This window comes from Rhineura floridana, chromosome 1 (genome assembly GCF_030035675.1).
Source record: "Rhineura floridana isolate rRhiFlo1 chromosome 1, rRhiFlo1.hap2, whole genome shotgun sequence".
NCBI classification, from domain to species: domain Eukaryota; kingdom Metazoa; phylum Chordata; class Lepidosauria; order Squamata; family Rhineuridae; genus Rhineura; species Rhineura floridana.
This window is the reverse complement of record NC_084480.1, coordinates 18,349,671-18,371,353: the sequence shown is the minus strand read 5'-3', so window position 1 is coordinate 18,371,353 and position 21,683 is coordinate 18,349,671. Positions and strand designations below refer to the sequence as shown.

At 42.4% G+C, this 21,683-nt stretch overlaps 1 protein-coding gene and 1 pseudogene across 3 annotated transcripts in view; both read right to left on the bottom strand.

Moving 5' to 3' along the window:
• DCC (DCC netrin 1 receptor) overlaps positions 1-21,683 on the bottom strand; it is an 882,319-nt gene that overhangs the window by 13,174 nt on the left and 847,462 nt on the right. The window lies entirely within an intron of this gene.
• Positions 7,326-7,444, bottom strand: LOC133375787 (5S ribosomal RNA; annotated as a pseudogene).

Below are 21,683 nucleotides of genomic sequence, written 5' to 3'. Positions count from 1 at the left end.
TAGGTTTAGACATGTCTGTGCGCTGTGCGGCAACAACCATCCCAGTTCCTCCTGCCAGCGTGCACGTACAGCTCGCCAGGGCACAGGGGAGCATCAACAGCCAAAACGTGGGTCTGGCACCAGAGGCGGTACGTCGCAAGGCCAGTAGCCCGGTTAAGCTGGCTCCCTTGGCAAAGTGGTTGGAGTGTTACCCTAATAGGCAGGCAGCTAGTTTTCTATTGCAGGGTTTCACGTTTGGTTTTCGCATTCCCTTTGTGGGTCCCAGGATTGCTACATCAATAATCAATCAGCCTTCTCTTAGCAATTTGGCGCCTGTTGTTTTGGCTAAGCTCAATAAGGAGATAATTGCCGACCGTATTTCAGGCCCCTTTCCCTTTCCTCCTTTGGAAAATTTGCGGATTTCTCCGTTAGGCATTGTTCCTAAAAAGCAAGTTGGGGAATATCGTCTTATTCATAATTTGTCATATCCTAAAGGAGCCTCTGTCAATGATGGCATTTCATCGGTATATGCATCAGTCAAATATACTTCCTTCGATGAGGCAGTGAGGGTAGTCAGGAGAGCTGGTAGGGGCGCGTTAATGGCAAAGTGTGATATAAAATCCGCTTTTCGCCTCTTACCAGTACACCCCGAGGATGTTGATTTGCTCGGTTTTAAATTTCAGGGCCAGTTTTACGTAGTTAGAGCTATGCCAATGGGTTGTTCTGTGTCTTGTGCCGCTTTCGAAGCATTCAGCACGTTTCTTGAATGGGCATTGCGGAGGAAAGCCTCGTCTTCCTTCTCTGCTCATTATCTTGATGATTTTTTATTTGTAGGGCCGGCTGGCTCTTCTCACTGCCTCCATTTGATGCAATCTTTTACCTCTTTAACTGAGGAACTTGGAGTCCCGTTAGCTCCTGAAAAGTCAGAGGGCCCTTCTACTTCTCTTATTTTCTTAGGGATCCAGTTAGACACGGTAGCTCAGTCTTCACGTTTGCCGCTGGATAAGTTGGTTGTCCTGCGCCAACTGCTTCGATCCGTTCTTGGGTTGAAAAAACTCACATTGGCTCGTCTACAGGAGCTTGTGGGTCATTTAGTTTTTGCTTCCAAAGTCATTTCCCCCGGTCGTGCATTCCTCAGGCGTTTATGTGACACCATGAAGGGTGTTCACTCTCATTTTCATTTCATTAGGATCACAGCAGGAATGAGAGCGGATATGCACATGTGGCTTGACTTCCTGATGGATTTCAATGGCCTTTCCTTTTGGCGGGAGGAATTGTTATTGGAAGCAGAATTGCAGGTGCATTCTGATGCTGCTGGCAGCATTGGTTTCGGAGTAATATTTAGATCCCAGTGGTGCGCTGAGCAGTGGCCTGCCAGTTGGCGGGCTAACGGAATTACTTCCAATTTGACATTTTTGGAATTTTTTCCAATAGTAGTTGCAGTTCATATCTGGCCATTGGAATTTAAGAATCGCACTGTGCGCTTCTGGTATGACAATTGGTCCACTGTTTGTGTTATTAATGCCCAAACTTCTAGGTCTCCTCGTGTTATGCGCTTAATGCGGGCCTTTGTCTTGCAATGTTTGCGCTTTAATATTTTATTCCTTGCCAGGCACATTCCAGGTTTACTAAATTCCGTTGCTGATGCCCTTTCCCACTTACAGATGGCACGCTTTCGGGAGCTTGCACCTGGAGCGGTACTGGATCCTGTACCAAACCCACCTTTCCTGTGGAACCTTGGCAACTAGAAGTTGGGGTTGCGATTGCCGCTGCTCTTGCTCCCAGTACTCAAAATGCGTATGAGCGTTCATTCGCTAAGTTCCAGACTTTTCGCATCAGCAAGGAGTTGCCTTTGGCGTGGCCTATTCCAGTGGATCATCTATTGCAGTTTATGATATTTCTAAAAGGGCTAAATAATTCTGTTTCCACTATTGCCGGTCACCTCTCGGCGCTGGCCTTTATATCTAAGGCATGGGGGCTGCCGGATCATTCTGTAGATTTTAGGGTCAGAAAGGTCCTTGAGGGTTGGTCGCATTCTGCTCCCAGGTCCGCTGACCGGAGGAGGCCAATCACGCCCAATGTTCTCCTCCAGATCCTGGCATTGTTTCGCACTTTATGCTCATCCCAGTATGAGTCGCACCTTTTCGCCGCAGTAACTCTGACGATGTTTTATGGTGCTTTTCGCCCTAGCGAATTATTGGCCCCCTCTAAGCGTGATGTGACCTATTGAGCCTTATGCTTTGGCGATTGCACATTAGGTGCTGATATAGTTAGGTTTTCCCTGCGTGTCTCTAAGACCGATCAAAAAGGCCGTGGCAGTATTGTGTTTTTACGCAGTTGCCAGGTCTCAGACTTGTGCCCTGTGGCTGCAATGCAGCAATTCCTGTCTCTACGGCCAGCGGGCCAGCGTTATCTTTTCGTACATGCTGATGGTTCTGCCCTGACTCAATTTCAATTTTGGGCCGTTGTTCGGCGGGCCTTGTTGGCCAGTGGTCGCGATGCTGGAGTCTATGGGCTGCATTCCTTCCGTATTGGTGCGGCTATGGCCGCGGCCCTCGCGGGCATGAGCGTTAGCGATATACAGGCAATTGGAAGATGGCGTTCCGATGCATTTCAATCTTATGTCAGGTTTTAATACTTGGATTTCCTTTTTGTTTTCTTAGGTTTGCTAAGCTTCCCAATCCCTGTGAGGATCGTCTTGTGCGGCCACTCAATTTTGTTTTGGGCCCATCGGCGGGCATCTTCGTCAGCTCCTGGGACTCAACTGCACCTTTCCGCCACAGCTACAGTTTGTTGGGTAGCCCGGAGGGGCATGTTATGGGACCAGTTTTTGCCTTCTGTGTGCCAGATTATGTCTTTGGCTGATCGGCCTCATATATTGTTGATTCATTTGGGGGAAAATGATCTTGTGCAGTGTCCTGGAATGGATCTGCTGTTCAAGGTCACGCGTGATCTCACGTGGCTTATTAGTTCATATCCCCACCTTATAATTGTGTGGTCAGATATGCTAGCTAGAAGGGTGTGGAGGGGTGCTTTTCATCCCAATAGGATCGATAGATCCAGGAAATGGGTTAATAGAAAGATCAGGGCTCTTGTCCTGTCGCTTGGTGGGGCATTTATTCCCCACGATGGGATTAGGTTCCATGCCCCACATTTGTTTCGAGGAGATGGGGCTCATCTTTCTGAGCAGGGTTGTGATTTGTTTTTGGAGGATCTTATGAGGGGTTTAGGGGGCTTGTTATCCTCATTGGGTTGAGGGGACCAAGCTTCAGCTGATCCCCTCTTGTGGCATAGAATTCGGGCAGGTGAGGTATATGGGGATTATATTTAGGCGGTTAAGACATCCTGAAAAAGGGGCACTCCCTAGGGAACCATCAGGGCTTCACGTCTGGTGGGGATCTGGGTAGTGTCCTTGTGGGACTGGCTTGCGCATCATGGTGAACGCCTGTACGGCGGGGCCATGGTGTGGAGGTTGGAACCATGCACATGGCTCCAAGAGCAAGGAGGGAGGAGTCCACCCACATCCTTGACTCTGGAGTTATGTAATTTTGAGAACTGATGCCTTTAGAAGGTGGGAGTGGAGTCCCACGTAGTTAGGTTTTGCCTCACCTGCCCGAAGTTATTCTATTTGAATAACTGGCTGTCTTGCTTTGTTTTTTTTTTTCAATAATTTTTATTCAGATTTTCATAAAACATACAAGACAAAATCATAAAACATTCAAAGACAAAAAACAAAATCAAAAATAGTTAAACAAAAAGAAAAAAAGAAAAAAAAAAAACAAAAATAAAAAATAAAGAGTAAAATATTGACTTCCCATTTGTCAAAGATCAAATCAGTTATAAGTCTATAATATATAACAATCCTGTCTCTTAAGTCATATTATAAAATCACTTTCCTCCAGTAGTTATCTTACTTAATCATCAAATCTCATAAACATTACTTTATTCTTTACACAAAAAGTCAAAGAGAGGTTTCAATTCTTTAAGAAATATATCTATCAATTTTTTTTTCCAGATAAGCATATCGATTAATCCATCTCATTACTAATTATGATAATCTTGTTGTCATAACCATAGTCAAAATAAACATTTCAATTAATCCATCACATCAGAATCTGTTAGGTTCAGTAATTTCAGTAGCCATTGTTCTATTATCCCTATTAGTTCCATTTTCCATCTTCCATCTTCAGTAGTCTTGTTAAGTCCAGTAATTTCAGTATCCAATCTTCCATTATCAGTATTCCATAATAATCTTGCTGTCAAAGCCATAGTCATATAGTAAGAGTCTGATGGGAATTACCTCTATCCCAAATATTTTCTTGCCATCCATTCTGAATAGGTTGCTGAAATACTGCTGTAAAATCATATCTCTGTTCTTTTTTTCAAAATACACTGGGTCATCTCTTGAAAGTTTTTCCATTGTCACATGGCTGCAGTTAATTCCATAGATTTTCTCTATATTGGGCTCCATCACATCATTCCAGTCCAGAAGATTATCCATGCCATTGATAACTTTATCTCTAGAATCTTCATTAATTTCTTCAGAGATAACATTGAGTTCCAAACAATAGATTTTATTCCTAAAGTCCATAGACTCCAAATCTTGTTCCTGTTCCACGTTTGTTCCAATCTCCGGGATCTCCTCTCTCACAGGGACCCCTGTTCCAGTCTCCAGGGTCTCCTCTCTCACAGGGACCCCTGTTCCAGTCTCCAGGGTCTCCTCTCTCACAAGGACCCCTATGTCTTTAATCTCCTGTGTCTCCAAACAATAAATTTTGTTTCTAAAGTCCATAGACTCCAAATCTTTTTCCTGTTCCACGTTTGTTCCAATCTCCGAGGTCTCCTCTCTCACAGGGACCCCTTCCAGGGTCACCTCTCTCACAGGGACCCCTATATCTTTAATCTCCTGCTTCATTTTACTCAATTCAATTTTCAGCTCCTTACAACCCTGTCGCAGGTTTTGTTTCGTTATCTCAATCTCATCCATTATTTTCTGAAACATAGTTATTTCCAGATTCTCAGCCACTTTCTTAATTGCCATTTTAAAAGAAAAATATAGGAAAACCACTTCTTATTTCAGCAACAATTGGGTTAATACTCCAAACTTGGTGACATCACAGTATAAACAGAGCAGACAGCCTTATCTCTCCATGCTTAAGTAAACAAAATGCAGTTCCCAGGATCGAAACAATTAATGGCGGTCGTCAGAAAACAGATTCGTCAAAATAAAATAGACCAAAAAGAGAGTAGTCTCAGACAATATAATATTCTTCAAAATAAAAATCTGGAATAGAAATCCCTCTTCTGTGTATATCTTTAGAATGCAAATCCAGGACAGCTTTTTGCAACAAAAACAGAGATAAGCTATTAATTAGTGAGTAGCAGAGAGAAGTTATGGCTCCCCAGTGAGATGTCAAAAACCGATCAATCTGGCAAATCTCTTTTAAACAGCAACAATTTAAGTCAAGTAAAAGAAAAATATAGAAAGAAGGGTGCTTGCCTGTTAGTGCGTTCTCTCTTAGAAGATAAGATGAACGTTCGCTTTTCCAGATAGAGCTTGTTGTTAAAAATCCGTCCCACCTTCGTCGGCTGGACCTCGTCCCATAAATTAATGAGATCTGGTCGTCCCAACAAAAATAGGCTTTGAGGTTAATCTCTTCGTTTCTCCCTACCCGGGAGAAGTTTAATCAGTCAAAAAAAGAAAAAATCTGACTGATATATCTGAATAAGCTTCTTTTGAGGCAGGAACCCGTCTCAAAAGCAGGCACAGGCTAAGTCACCCTTCCCGGAAGTCACTGGCCATGGTGTGGAGGTTGGAACCATGCACATGGCTCCAAGAGCAAGGAGGGAGGAGTCCACCCACATCCTTGACTCTGGAGTTATGTAATTTTGAGAACTGATGCCTTTAGAAGGTGGGAGTGGAGTCCCACGTAGTTAGGTTTTGCCTCACCTGCCCGAAGTTATTCTATTTGAATAACTGGCTGTCTTGCTTTGGATTTAGTATGTTATATTTAATAAATATAACATTATTCCAATCTTGTGTCACGAGTCTTCTTTGTGTGGTGGCAATGTCGTTCCTTTTAGGGGCATATTTGCCGCCGCCATCATTGAGAGAAGACTCGTGAATGCCCGCGATAATTAAGTCAAGAGCCACGTGAGATCGTTCATCCAATTGTGAAGGGTGTTGGAGCAGCGTATAAAAGGCTGCTCCTTCTTTCCCGCTCTTGCCTTTTTCGCCTCGCGGCATCCACCCTCCCTCCCTTGTCAGCTTGGGCTTTGCTGGTCACCAAATGGGGCCGAGTAGGAATTTTTTGGGGGGGATCCTGATTTCAGAATCCCTTTGGTTTTGCCTACTCCATGCTGCTTGGGTTTAATTCAATTGGCTTTGCGGTTGGGTTGGGTTGCGTCTGCATTGGCTGGCATAGAATTCGGGCAGGTGAGGTATATGGGGATTATATTTAGGCGGTTAAGACATCCTGAAAAAGGGGCACTCCCCAGGGAACCATCAGGGCTTCACGTCTGGTGGGGATCTGGGTAGTGTCCTTGTGGGACTGGCTTGCGCATCATGGTGAACGCCTGTATGGTGGGGCCATGGTGTGGAGGTTGGAACCATGCACATGGCTCCAAGAGCAAGGAGGGAGGAGTCCACCCACATCCTTGACTCTGGAGTTATGTAATTTTGAGAATTGATGCCTTTAGAAGGTGGGAGTGGAGTCCCACGTAGTTAGGTTTTGCTTCTCCTGCCCAAAGTTATTATATTTGAATAATTGGCTGTCTTGCTTTGGATTTAGTATGTTATATTTAATAAATATAACACTATTCCAATCTTGTGTCACGAGTCTTCTTTGTGTGGTGGCAAAGCTTTGGTTTAAATTTGGTAGGAGGCTACATGTGTCTGCTGTAGAATAAAAAGGTGGGGGAAAGCCTGAAAAAGAATTATTCTGTTTACAATGTTTTCCTTTTGGAAAGGAAAGGGGCTTCCCTTCTGCCCAGTGCCCACCCACCCAATCTCCTCCCCTCCCACTCCCTGCTCAGAGGCACATGTTACCAAATTCTTCCAAGCTACACAGGAAGTGGATTGGACTGTGAAAGACCAACCCAAATGGTGTTTGCATTTTGACCAATTTGTAGGGCAGTACAATATCTCAGAGAGGTGGTTAGGGCTACTGCTCCCCTGGTGCATTCACTATAGCTGCCCAATTTCCCTGCTTTTTAAAGTTTGATAGAATAGCTGTGGGCTATAGGTACGTTCTTAAACTGCAAGTTTTTTTTTGCCTATTAGTGAATATTCATAGGGTTTTCATGATAAGATGTATTCAGAGGTGGTTTACCATTGCCTTCCTCTAAGCCTACGGCACCCAGTATTCCCAGGCGGTCTCCCATCCAAGTACTAACCAGACCTGACCCTGCTTAGCTTCTGAGATCAGATGAGATTGGGCATGTTTAGGGTAGGATGGCCGTAGGTGGAGGATGGGCACAAAGCTGGAATAAATTGGCTCTCTCTGTCATTGGCTCTGGCTCAGCCTCCTGTTGGCCTCTCTGCCTTCCACCCCACCAGCCCCAGCCAACATCAGAACACTGTCTTCATGTATCTTGGCTGATCACATTAAACAAAAACACTTTGAATATGCTGCTGTACAGTTTTATCTGTACCACAAACTTACTCTTGGTCTCCCTGCCTTCTATCCCACCAGCCCCAATGGGCACCAATCACCACTACTCCCTTAACAGTTCAGGGTAGTTCCCCCCAGAAAATGGACACTCCATTGCTACCCCCTCAATAGCATTGTGAAATGGGGAGGGCAATTCCAATTCAGCCCTAGTTTGTATTAGAGACATTTCTAAATGTATTTTTGCCATATTTAACAACATGACAAATTCTTTCAACAACAGCAAAAAAAAGTATACAAAGAGAATGTTTGAAATGCATATTGAATTTCTTTTCCAAAGAACTGTGTTCAGTTAAAAAAATAATGTTAATTAAATGTTAAAGCATGGGGGGGGTTGCATCAGTAAATGCTGAAGACTATCCAAAGGCAAGCTCTCCCGAATTAGAGTGCCATGTTGGCCTTTGTTAGTTAACTTAGTTAGTTCCTTTCTGCAAGGAAGCATTAGACAAAAAGAGAGCCAGACATTCTCTGTATGCCTGGACCCCTTTGAAAATCCAAGTTTAACTGAAATGAAAAAGGGAAAGCTAAAAAAGAGACTTAAAGAAGTTCTTCAAAAGATATCACTTTGCTATCCTCACTGTAATAAATGAGTTCTTTAATAACTGGTTTTGCCAAACTTCCAAAAATATCTCAAAAAGAAAGAAAGAAAGAAAAAAGAACAGGCAGTATAGTCATCCCCAGAGGGGTGTGTGTGTGTGTGTGTGTGTGTGTGTTTTAAACAGTACAATCCAAGGGAGGAGAAAAGTAAAGGAAAAGAAAATGTATTTAGCCACAACTGCTTTAAGACATTTTGGTTATGTAAGTTGCTCCTCCACATGATGTGAGAGTTGCGATGGGTGAATCTGTCAATTTCAGTTCCTCTCCATTTCCCCCCCCCCCATGTTAGGTTCAGTTCTCCACAATTCCACATCAGTTTGAGGGTTTTTTTTAAAAAAAGTTCACATGAAAAGTCATCAGCACTTAGTGTACATTTCTCCAAATATACACACGTTTGCATGCATTTTGCCTAATATACACAATTTTTCAAAGCAATTCCCCAAATGTGAAGTGTTTCGTATGTTGTTTTCACCAGTATATACATTTATAATGCACGCTTTACTATAGTATATGCATTTTTGTACACATTACTTAGCTGGAGAAATGCATTGCAAAGTCCCGAGAAGTGTGAATTTCAAGAGATGGTTATGTTTCAGTTCATGCATTGTTTCAGAAAGTGTGAATTAGGTAGGTTCGCCTTCGAATGCAAACTGAACCAAAATTCTCCACCATCCCTATGAGAGAGAGCCATGCAACCTGGTCATCGGCATTGTTAAGCGAATTGACCTCATCTGTACCTCATGGATCAGAATGTAATTATCTTTCAGATTTCCCCAGTTTGCTGAATTTTGCAATACAGTTCTCTGCTAAAAAAAAACCCCAAATGAAACAACATTACCAAAATGTGTTAAACTGTATATTTTAAGATAAAATACATTTACAAGTGTGTACCTTGAAATGATGTATGACTTTTTTTTTTAAATGCAGATTGCTGTGGTAATGGGATAGAAGAGATTTATGAATAAGCACAGGTAAAACTGAAATGGACTGGGAATAGACAGACCTGACCATCCCTATATACAGGATCCATTATGATATAGTATGGTTCTCTTATTATATGTGGGTATGCTCAATGACTTGAAGGCAGTAATTTACATTATGCTCGATCTGTATATGGTGCATCAGCATCCTCTCTTGTGTTTCAAGAGACATATGTGGTGTGTCCCTCTTAGTCTAAGAATATGAACTCACCAGTTACTAGGAGCTAAACATTCTGTTCCACTTCAGCAAAACTTTTAACAAAGTGACCCATGATATTCTGATTAGCAAGCTAGCTAAATGTGGGCTGGATGGAACAACTATCAGGTAGTTCAACAGTTGGCTACAGAATTATATTGAATGAGTGCTTATCAATAGTTCTTTCTCAAACTGGGTGTGTGTGGATAATGAGCAGGGTACCACAGGGCTTTTTTCCTGGGCTCAGTGCTCTTCAACATTTTTATTAATGACTTGGATGAGGAGCTGCAGGGAATTCTTATCACATTTGCAGATAATACAAAATTGGGAGGGATAGCTAATGCCCTGGAGGACAGAAACAAAATTCAAAGTGATCTTGATAGGCTGGAGCACTGGGCTGAAAACAACAGAATGAAATTTAACAAGGATAAGTGCAAAATTCTACACCTAGGAAAAAGAAACTAAGCGCACTGTTGATAGATGGGAGATACTTGGCTCAGCAATACTACATGCAAGAAGGATCTTGGAATTGTTGTTGATCACAAGCTGAATATGAGCCAACAGTGTGATGTGGCTGCAAAAAAGGCAAATGCTGCTTTGTTGTTGTTGTTGTTGTTATGTGCCTTCAAGTCAATTATGACTTATGGCAACCCCATGAATTAGTGACCTCCAACAGCATCTGTCGTTAACCACACTGTTCAGATCTTGTAAGTTCAGGTCTGTGGCTTTCTTTATGGAATCAACCCATCTCTTGTTTGGTCTTCCTCTTTTTCTACTCCCTTCTGTTTTTCCCAGCATTATGGTCTTTCCTAGTGAATCATGACTTCTCATTATGTGTCCAAAGTATGATAACCTCAGTTTCATCATTTTAGCTTCTAGTGATAGTTCTGGTTTAATTTATTCTAACACCCAATTATTTGTCTTTTTCGCAGTCTGTGGTATGCACAAAGTTCTCCTCTACCACCACATTTCAAATAAGTTGATTTTTCTCTTACCTGCTTTTTTCACTGTCCGACTTTCACATCCATACATAGAGATCGGGAATACCATGGTTGGTTTCCTGCACTGAGCAGGGGGTTGGACTCAATGGCCTTATAGGCCTCTTCCAACTCTACAATTCCATGATTCTGTGATTCCGTGTCACACCAATTTGCATCAGGTGCCCAGGGCTCAATTTAAATTGCTGATATTTAACTTTAAAAGTGCATTTTTGTTTGGGAACAGGGTTGACAGGCCACCTACTTCCATGTCTATCTACCCAGGTGCTAAGATCAGTCTCAGAAGTCCTGCTCTCTAGCCCATGTTTATGTGTGTGCATTTTAATCTAATGTTCTTTATGGATTGTTTTTAGTGAATGGTCTTGATCTCAAATATTATTTTGCAAGCTGCTTTGTGAAGGTATGGCCCTAAAAGGTGGGATAATTATAATTTAATAAATATAAATAAATGTACTTGTGTCCCAAATACTTTGCAGTCCAGTTCCCTGCAGATGTAAAGCTATTTCAACTGCAATCCAATTCAAAAGGCAACCACACTTCAAAAAGTGTACTGCCAATATTGTATTACCTGCTAGCAGCTACGTGATATGAAGGCACCTGACAACCCCTCTTTTTGTGAAGCTCATTGCCTGCTCACAGTACAGGATGATGGGTTGGTGTTTCATCAATGGGTCCTAATGACAGGAGATGATGCCAATACCTGGGAATCTCTACTCTCACTTTTGGAATGAGGTACCCATCAGAACTTGGAGAAGGTGACACTTCTCCAGTTTGGGAAGGGGGCAGAGAAGTGTCTAATAGTAGTTTGGCACCTGAATGGAGATAGATGGATAGATGGATAGATAGATAGATAGATAGATAGATAGATAGATAGATAGATAGATAGATAGATAGATAGATAGATAGATAGATAGCATTTTAAGGTTGTTGTAACCCATCCTGGGACCTCTGGGTGAAAGGCAGCCAATAAATGCTACTAATAATACTAATAATTAGGACAGTTTCTAGATAGAACTGAGTGCAGTTTTGGAAGGGTTGGGAATTTGATGGAGTGGTGTCTACTCATAAAACTCTATTTACTTCTTTTTGTATATTGATAACAAAGATGGGTCAGTTTATTTTCAGTCCATATCAGTTTTGCATTTGTTCATTCATAAGTCTGTTCCATCCCATTTCTGTATTAATCTGCAAGTTTATTTTTTTTAAAAACCATTCAAAAATCCATATTTAAATTCTTGTTTAGATACATGTTTAAATTATGTATTTTATCTCAATGTACACATTTCTAAACATATTTTATCCTAAAATACACATTTTTGTTATGGATTTTGAGCCAAGAAGCGTATTGCAAAATTCAGGGAAATGCAGAATTCAAAGGATAACTACATTTTGACCTGCACATTAGTCTGAGAAGTGTGGAGCAGGTCAGTTTGCATTGGAATTCACAGAAACTGGACTAAACAAGCACCCCTGATTTGTAAAAACATCAGATGTCACCAAAATACCATCTGTCACCAGTGATCTGCCATTCATCGGAAACTGAATTTGGTAGCATTACCCCAGGAACCTCCTACCACTTGAAAGAGGGGAGTATGGAACAATATGATATTGTAGGGTAATAGAAAAAGAAGATCAAATTGTGTAAAATGGAGCAGTTAAAAAATAACACTGGAAAGCAATCCAAGAACTTTAAGATTTCTGGCAATTTTTTAAATATGAAAGAAAGGTGCACCAATCCAGCTAGGCCATCTGCACATGGAAGATGCATCTGCTGCATATATCAGGTGTATAAATTATAAATTTAATTTCTGTATAATATAAATTTAATTTCTGTGTCGCCTATCTAGCCAAAGGCCACTCTAGGCGACGTACAAAACAGTTAAAACACAATGAGATAAAATACAATAATACAATAAAAAACAGTATGAGAATAATACAGCAGCAACAATATTAAAACAGGGTAGGAGGCATTTCAGTCACAGTAATTAACCCTCCTACTCAGAGTAGACCCACTGAAGTTCATAAACATGACTAACTTAGGCTCATTCATTTCAATGGGTCTACTCTGAGTAGGACTTATTTGAATGCCACCCATCGTTTGTGGCAAGAGCGATCGGTGGATGCAAGTGAATGCTGTGCATGCGGTTCCCATTACTAAATAGCTCTGGGACACGCCGCCCTATGCAAGATTATTTTTATTGGCAATAGCTGCAATAATCTGTTTGCATGATGGGTGAAGGGAGCAGAGGGCTGGGTTTCTTCCCTCCATCTTTCTTTCTGCCCTCGGACAGATCTTATTTATCTCTCTATTATTTATACAGACTGTATCATCACTACTACACACAGCTGATTTAGACTGTGCATACCGCTTAAAGAACTACATAGGTCGCACAGGCAAGTCACTGCATTGGCACGATGAACGCACAGCACTAGTTGGAGAAAGGGACTTTTTTAGAGGCACCAATTGGATGCGAAGCAGCCAATAGCTGCGGGTGTATTTGGTTAAATCAGGGTCTATCTGTCTATCTAAATATATAGATAAAAAGCATAGGTGACACACATGCAGTGAGTCCTTCGGTGTTTATGCCATTCCCCATTGTTGCCCTAATTTTAATACCACAGTTCCATATTATCTCAGGCTGCTGCCGTTTGTTTCCTTCTCTGTGTAATATTGACATGTTTTATTGTTTGCTGTTTTAACATTTTATAGTGCTGGTCATTGACCGTAATAAATGATTGATTGATTGATATGCCAATCCCTTTCATTTCATTTTGTTCATCATGTTGGCATAGCAATATTAATGACACGAATGCAAACTTCTGTCCCATCCCCTAGAACAAACCAGTCATTCAAAATCCATTTAGATCTGGCACGTAAGATATATGGCAGAATAAAGTTTGCTAATATATGCCTGGCATCAGGAATGTTTGCACCTGCAAGCCCTTATGGCAGGAGGGTGGGTGAGGAACAGAAAATCATGTTTTTTGCATGTAACTTATTAATTGATGTCACTGTGCCTTAAAGAGCTGCTTCTCTGTGCAAAGGCAGATGGTTCCATTTGGGCATTGTTAATGAGAAACCAAAATGGCAATTAAGGTTCCCCGCCTCTGTCTTTTGGTTTGGGATTAGCAACAGGAAGTAATTGAAGCACAAAATTAAAGTAAAGTAACAAAAACAAAACAGAAATAAAGAAGCAAAAGTGGAGGGCAACCTCTTAGGCAGAGCTTGGAAAAGTTACTTTTTTGAACCACAACTCCCATCAGCCCCAGCCAGCATGGCGCTGGCTGGGGCTGATGGGAGTTGTAGTTCAAAAAAGTAACTTTTCCAAGCTCTGCTTAGCCCATATCTGCACAATACACTTGAAACAGTATGATTCCATTTTAAACAGTCCTGGCTTCCCTCAAAGAATCCTGGGAACTGTAGCTTGTGAAGGGTGCTGGGAATTGTTAGGAGACTCCTATTCCCCTCACAGAACCACAATATGAGGAGCGGTTTAACTATCGATCCATCTTCCCAGAACTATGGGTCTCAGAACGGCTTTAAATGTATAGTCCAGATGGGGTCTCAGTCATTGTTAGAGGGAGGCACAGGAAACTAGTGGTAGGACCAGCGCAACAATCTGTGTTGAACCTGCACCGCCACCCTCACTCTTCCTCCATTTCCCTTCCAGTTACCTCCTCCTCCTCTCTCCCAGCTGCTGCCACTGTTGTTGCCACCCTCCTGTCTGCCTTCCTCCCTCCCTTTGTTTCCTTTTGTGTTTATTTTTGCCATTGCATTGGCATCGGCAGCTAGCTTTCTTCTTCCTGCACCCCGGCCCGTTCTGAGAAAGGGCCACATGGGGAGGAGTCCTTCTTTAGAGTGAAGGACTGAATGTGAAAGTGCAATAAAAAAAAAATCCTGACGTTTAGAAACAAAACTTCTAGTCACTGCAGGAAGGCAGTCGTGGTGCAGACAATGTCCCAGCAATCTGAATCCTGAATGCCTTACCCTACAGAAGGCCTTCTTTCTTCAGCTCTTTCTCGGAGCAAGGCAGGGTGGAGAGGAATTACCCTGCAGAAGCTTTGTGCTTGCAGCATAAGTTCTGTCACCCACGTGAGGCATCTGTGTGCCTGGGCCGGCACTGAAGAAGGGGGATCAAATCACTCCCCATGTACCTACTGCTTGAGACAATTGCCTCAATTTGCCTCATAGAATCATAGAATAGTAGAGTTGGAAGGGGCCTATAAGTGCTTGCTTGCACTGGCTACCAATACGCTTCCGGGCCAGATTCAAAGTGTTGGTTTTAACCTATAAAGCCTTATACGGCGCGGGACCACAATACCTGCTGGATCGCCTCTCCCGATATGAATCTGCCCATACACTGCATTCTACATCGAAGGCCCTCCTCCGAGTTCCGACTCATGGAGAGGCTCGGAGGGTGGTAACAAGAACTAGGGCCTTCTCAGTGGTGGCCCCCGAACTGTGGAATAGTCTTCTTGATGAGGTGCGCTTGGCGCCGACATTGCTATCTTTTCGGCGCCAAGTTAAAACCTTCCTGTTTTCTATGGCATTTTAATCTAACTTTAAATTTGTTTTAAGTTTGCTGTAACTGATTTTAGATTTCTTATTCTTTTATATGTTTCTGTTGTATCATATTATGGAATTTTATTGTATATATTTGTACTCTTTGTTGTACACCGCCCAGAAAGCTATGCTAGTGGGGCGGTACAAAAATCTAACAAATAAATAAATAAATAAATAAAATAAGGCCATCCAGTCCAACTCCCTGATCAATGCAGGAATCCAAATCAAAGCATTCCCGACAGATGACTGTCCAGCTGCCTCTTGAATGCCTCCAGTGTCGGAGAGCCCACTACCTCTCTAGGTAATTGGTTCCATTGTCGTATGGCTCTAACAGTTAGGAAGTTTTTCCTGATATCCAGTCGAAATCTGGCTTCCTGCAACTTGAGGCCATTATTCTGTGTCCTGCACTCAGGGACCATCGAGAAGAGATCCCAGCCCTCCGGTATGTGACAAGCTTTCATGTACTCATGATTGGGTTGGCCCTGACTGGTATCCATGGCTCTCATCTGCCCCCATCCTGATTTTGTTGCTTGGCCCGATTTTGCCTCAGGCCCCATCTACCACTATCGCATGGCCCTCAGAAGGTTGCTCAGAAGGGAATGTGGCCCATTCCTGCCTTGCAATCTCATACTGTGAAGGCCTGCAAGATGACATGATGTCTCATATGATGTCACCTAAGCTTTGCAAAACTTTGGCGAAACCTCATGAGACTTTGGGACCTTGTATTCAGCACCACAGCATCCAAGCAGGTTGCAGCATGGTAGCGATAGAGGAGAAATTTGGTTCAGTTTGCATTTAAAGATCAGTCTATCAAATCTGCACTTTCTGAAACAAAGTGAGAACTGAAACATAGCCATCCTTCGAAATTCACATTTGTCTGAATTTTGCAATGCAGTTCGGTAGCCAAACGACGTTTACAGGAATGCATGTATTATGGGAAAGTGTGCATAAAAATGAATGTTAGTGAAAATAACATACAAAATGCATTATATTAGGCACAATTGCCTGCAAAAATGTGTACATTAGGCCAGTGGTTCCCAACCTTTATGAGTACGGGGGCCCCTTTATAAGCTTAAAACTTTTTGTGACCCCCTCCCCCCAGGGAGGCAGGCTGGCTGTCAGGAAGGGAGGGGAAAAGCAGCCTTTCCTTGCAGCCTTCCTTCTTTTTGCTTCACAAAAAAGCCCTCTCCTCTCATTCTGAGTAAGGGTGTTGTCAGCAGCGGCAGTGCAAGGAGATGGGAGTCAGTGATAGTATTCCCCTCTTCTTCCTGGTAGCTCCACCCTCAGCCTCCTTTGGCATCTGCCATGTGTTCTATAGGCAGATGCCTGCCCTTGGTGTGCCTGAAAGACACTCTGGCACTTCAGCAAAAATCCTCCCTTCTTGTTTGGGGCAAGGGGGAGGTGTCATCTGCAGCCGCAGTGGGAAGCAGAAAGTGTCCAGGGAATGAAGACTAAAAAAATAAAATCATTTCTTTACTATTTGTGGCCCCCTCTGATTACTTCGTGCCCCCCCTGGGGGTCATGGCCCCCAGGTTGGGAACCACTGCATTAGGCAAAGCTATGTGCAAAAATGTGTTTGTTAGAAGCTCGCACTAAAATGCTGATGAATTTTCATAAAGATTTTAAAAATAAAAAAATCACAAATTGCTCCAGAAATGTGCAGAACTGAGTTTAGGATTTAGCAATCAAGAAACTGAGAGAATTGAAAAAGGCAGATGCATTCATCCCTACATCATTTAATGGTGAATCGGTGTGTGTGGCTGGCTCTGTGCAGGTAGCTGTGCAGATCTCTGGGTTATAAGCATGCAATCACTTAAAATGGCCAAAGAGGTTCTTTTCGTTGAAAGCAAGAACTAATTCAACAGAACAGCAGCAAAATAAAACAAAAACAAAGACCTGCACATGGCAGGTTGAAACAGTAAGCAAACTAAATTAGGCCAATTATAAAATTAATCAAACAAAAGGCACTTGGGTCCTAATGCATGCCAATCCAGTAGGACATCTCAAAGTGTCAACAAAATTTAGAAACATGAAAGAAAAGGAAAGAATGGGGAGGGGAAAACCTCACACAGACTGGAAAGCTAAGAGTCAGAAATGCTGATCAGCTGCTGCTCTGCACACAGCAGGAATTGACGGCAGGAAAGTTTTATTTCCTCCATAGGGTTATTAAACATTTCATTAGCTCCTTCGTTTGATGATATATGTCTGTCAGGTGCAAATACTGGCTAGCTTATTATTACCAAAAGGCCTCCTTGAGCATATTAGCGGAAGCTGGCTTTAATAGTTCAGCAGCATTTCATATCAGTGCACAAGCAAGAGCACCCCTAACAGATGTGACATTTCCCCACTACTTCTATAGCCCTGATGCCACCAAATGGTCAGCCTTTCACAATATTGTTTATGCATGTGGGGGCTCATTTCCTACAAAATGTCCAGATGCTAAACATCTGTGCCATAAATCAGAGCTACTGTATGTGCCATTTGATAGCATGGTTATGGAGCAAATATTTGATTGAATCATCCTGATGAGCACTCCACTCTGCATGCCTAAGGTCTCTCAGGTTCAGTCTCTGACATCTCCAGATAAATGATCTCAAATAGCAGGGCTAGCCACTGTTAGTCATAGGGCTGGATGGATCAGTGGTCTGACTCAGGAAAGGTAGTATTGTTCATACGTTCATGTTTGCATGTATCTGGTGTCTGTGCTGTGTTAAAAAGCAGAATCATAAATACGTAGAACTGGCAGTCTAAATTTTACTTCCAAGCTAGAGCACTAGATATACTTGGAAGAGTAGCTATGTTAATCTGATGTTGCAGAAACAACAAAGAGTCTTTTTGCACCTTAAACACTAGTAAATTTATGATGGCACAAGCCTTTGTGAACCATAGCCTGCTTCATCAAATTGAAAGCTTATGCCATAATAAATTTGTTTACCTGTAAGGTGCCACAAAACTCTTTGCTCAGTTTTTAGGTGACATAATAAGTTAAAATGTAGTTGAAGAACATTATGTGTTATATCTTTATATTTATAGATTTATATTTTATAATTTATATTTTAAATTGGGAGGGGGAAACTGTGGCCCTCCAGAAGTTGCTGAATAATAACATCCATTATCCCTGACCATTAGCCATGGCGTCTGAGGCAGATGGGAGTTGGAGTGACAGGTTGGGGAAGGTTCGGTTAGATTAAGAATGGCTTCCTGAATAGGCAATTCATCTGTAGCAAGTGAGGGGAGGTCTGAGTAAGGTGTTCTGGTGGTGGTGGGGAACTGAAAGAGGGATTTTGAAGTTCATATTTAGAATGAATAGAAGATGGTGAGTTGAGATTAGCAAAACTGGGATTTATCTTTGGACCTGACAGCAACAGTTACTCTCTTGAACTCTGTTGCAGAATTAGCAGCTTCTCATTTTTCCACTCTTAAATTCAGTTCTCTACAATTCTGCAGCCATTTGCATTTTTTAAATAAGAAATCCTGATGTAAATCTTTGGGATTTGAGTGCAAACTTCTCATAATACACACATTTTTGTATGCAGTTTTGACTCATGTACAAAATTTGGAAGAAATATCTCCTAATATAATGCCTTTTTGTGTGGGATTTTCACTAATACCTTCATGCTTATGCACATTTCTGTCTAATATATGCATTTTTGTACAAGTTGGGTGGTTGGAGAACTGCACAGCAAAATTTGGGAAAGTGTGAATTTTGAAGGATGGTTGTGTTGCAGGTCTCATATTGGTTTGGAAAGTGCAAATTTGATAGATTTACTTTAAATGTAAAATGAATCTAATTCCTCCCCACCCCTACTGTCGGAACACACGTTTTGCATGCAGAACTTCCCAGGTTCAATTGTCAGCACTGCCCCACAGGGCTGGGAAAGTAAGTCTTCTATTGAAAACCTTGGAGGACCACTGTCATTCAGTGCAGACAATATTCCGTCTCACTCTACATCTTTCAATCTATCTATCTAGATCGAACCATTTTAGGGCCAGGAGGTGATGGTCCAACCTCTTGGGGATGGGCCGTAACTCAGCAGTAGAGCATCTGCTTTGCATGCAGAAGGTCCCAGGTTCAATCCCCAGCATCTCCAGGTAAAGCAAGGAAGCCATGGCAGTCCAAAAGGGCTAAAGTTATGAATCTGTCGTGGTATCTGCCCTTTCGAGAGGTCACATTTCCTTTCCTTTCACACACATAGCAGCTGCACAAGGTGAATGGGTGCCTAATCCCCGTTTCTTTAAAGTGCTACCAATCATTTCAGCACTCAAAAAGAATTTTTCCTTTGTGAAGAAGGGAGAGAAAGGGAGTGTTCTTCACTCTTGAGCTCTTTTTAGAATTTTTGTTAGGCCTATAATGCAAAAAGCTCAACACATACTCCATCAGGCATCTTATGCTGAACCTGAAAGAGGACTAAGCCAAACCACTTGTTCATCTGGCCATGATTTGCAAGGAGAACTGACTATTGGGAACCCAGAGACAAAACAGGATGTTCAGAGCTAGTAGTCAGAGCCTGAGCCATCTTGCTAAGCACAGGTGATTAAGGGAATGCAGAGTTCTTTTTACACATGATGCTAAGGGTCTCTCTTTGTAAATCTCTAATGCACTTCATTAAGAAGGCTTGAATACGTTTAATGCAGTATATAATTTGAGAAACAGTTGTGTTTCAACTGTAAAAGGTGTTCCTGAAAACATGGCTGCTTCATGTGAATTATGCAGCAGACACTCGTTTTTCGGTTTCTGCTTTCGCTGAACTAGAGATCCAGCCAATGACCGTCACTTTTAAGTCCCGTGGATCGCATTGGGAGAGCGAAGCATGGGCTCAAGCATTTCCTGTTGAAATCGGTGGTACTAGTGCTTCACTTTGCCTGGATCATGGCCCAAGGAAGTGGCCCGAGCCTGTTGGCCTGTTGCTGTGCCCATGGATAAGCAGGGCCTTGGGCTCAAGCGTGTGGGGAAGCAAATGGCATCATGTGTGGGATGAAACATGTATTGCTGCATTGCTGTGTGTGGTCTAACGGTGGCTGGAGCAGAGCTGCCCTTCCGACACCAGCATTGCTACAAGCTTACTTGTATTTTTTTTTACAGGTCTATCTATTTGGCCCTAAAGACTCTCCCCAGGTTAGACCTAGCGTTACCAGGTTCATGGCCTGAGACTGATCCTGTATCTTTAGGAGAAGAGAAAGTCAGCCAAGTGCAGGTGTTCTTGCAACCCTGTAATGGGAAAAACCACAAGGTGGAATTCTCCCTTCCCCCTGCACAACTTTTAAAGATAGAGAAGACCTCTTGGTTGCCAGGCCCAGCCTCCAAGAGGTCTTCTGTATCTTTAAAAGATGTGCAGGGGGAAGGGAGAATTCCACCTTGTGGTTTTTCTCATTATAGTGTTGCAAGAACACCTGCACTTGGCTGACTTTCTCTTCTCCTAAAGATACAGGATCAGTCTCAGGCTATGAACCTGGTAACCCTGGTTAGACCCTCTCCTGGACACACCTATTACTGTCCCTGCTTCACACCTTCCCTGAGTGTGTTTGCTTGGATGGCATGCATCCTCGAACACTGAGAACGTCTCTTGTTTTCTGGATGGAGGATAGAAAGGGTGTGTGTGTAGAATCTAGCCAACTATGCAATGGTAAAATTTACATTTATTGCAAATTTAATTTGCCTCTGTGTCCACCTGCCACTGGCATGTGGCCCCCGAAAAGTGGCCGTCAGTCTGAGAAAGATTCCCTACCTCTACTCTTAAATTTCGACACAATGAAGGGGTTCAAACTTCAAAAAGGGTAGTGAGGGCCTGTCCTTCCAAATTACCCCTCGTCTTTCTGATACGCCTTCTGCTCCCCCAGTCCTGGGTTGAAAATACACCAAATGTGACTTCTTGAATGAATTGTGGATACAATATATAGATTTGCAAAATGTAGGAACACTAAAGTCAGGATCATTCAGACCATGGTATTCCTGATCTCTATGTACGGATGTGAAAGTTGGACAGTGAAAAAAGTGGATCAGAGAAAAATCAACTCATTTGAAATGTGGTGTTGGAGGAGAGCTTTGTGGATACCATGGACTGCGAAAAAGACAAATAATTGGGTGTTAGAATAAATTAAACCAGAACTATCATTAGAAGCTAAAATGATGGAACTGAGGTTATCATACTTTGGACACATCATGAGAAGATAGGATTCACTAGAAAAGACAATAATGCTGGGAAAAACAGAAGGGAGTAGAAAAAGAGGAAGACCAAACAAGAGATGGATTGATTGCATAAAGGAAGCCACAGACCTGAACTTACAAGATCTGAACAGGGTGGTTTATAACAGATGCTATTCGAGCTCGCTGATTCATAGGGTCGCCATAAGTCGAAATCGACTTGAAGGCATATAACAACAAATTTGAAGTGCAAAACGTTGTTTTCTTTGGCACAGGGCTGCACAGAATACAGCAGCTGCACATGCCCTTGTCCTGGGGTCTCATGTGTATGTGTGTTTGTGAATGGGTATATGGAGAAGTGATGAGAGCGGAGGGGAGGTGTGGCACATAAAGGCTTAAATGTGTTAAGCATTTAGCAAAGGTGTTGCTGAGATGACATCTTAGATATCCCACCGAGCTCCCAGTGGTGTCTAGGGAGGGGCAAATATGTCATTTTCAGTTCTCCACATTTCCACATCAGTTGGTAATTTTGTTTTTGTTTTTATAAAGTCCTCAGG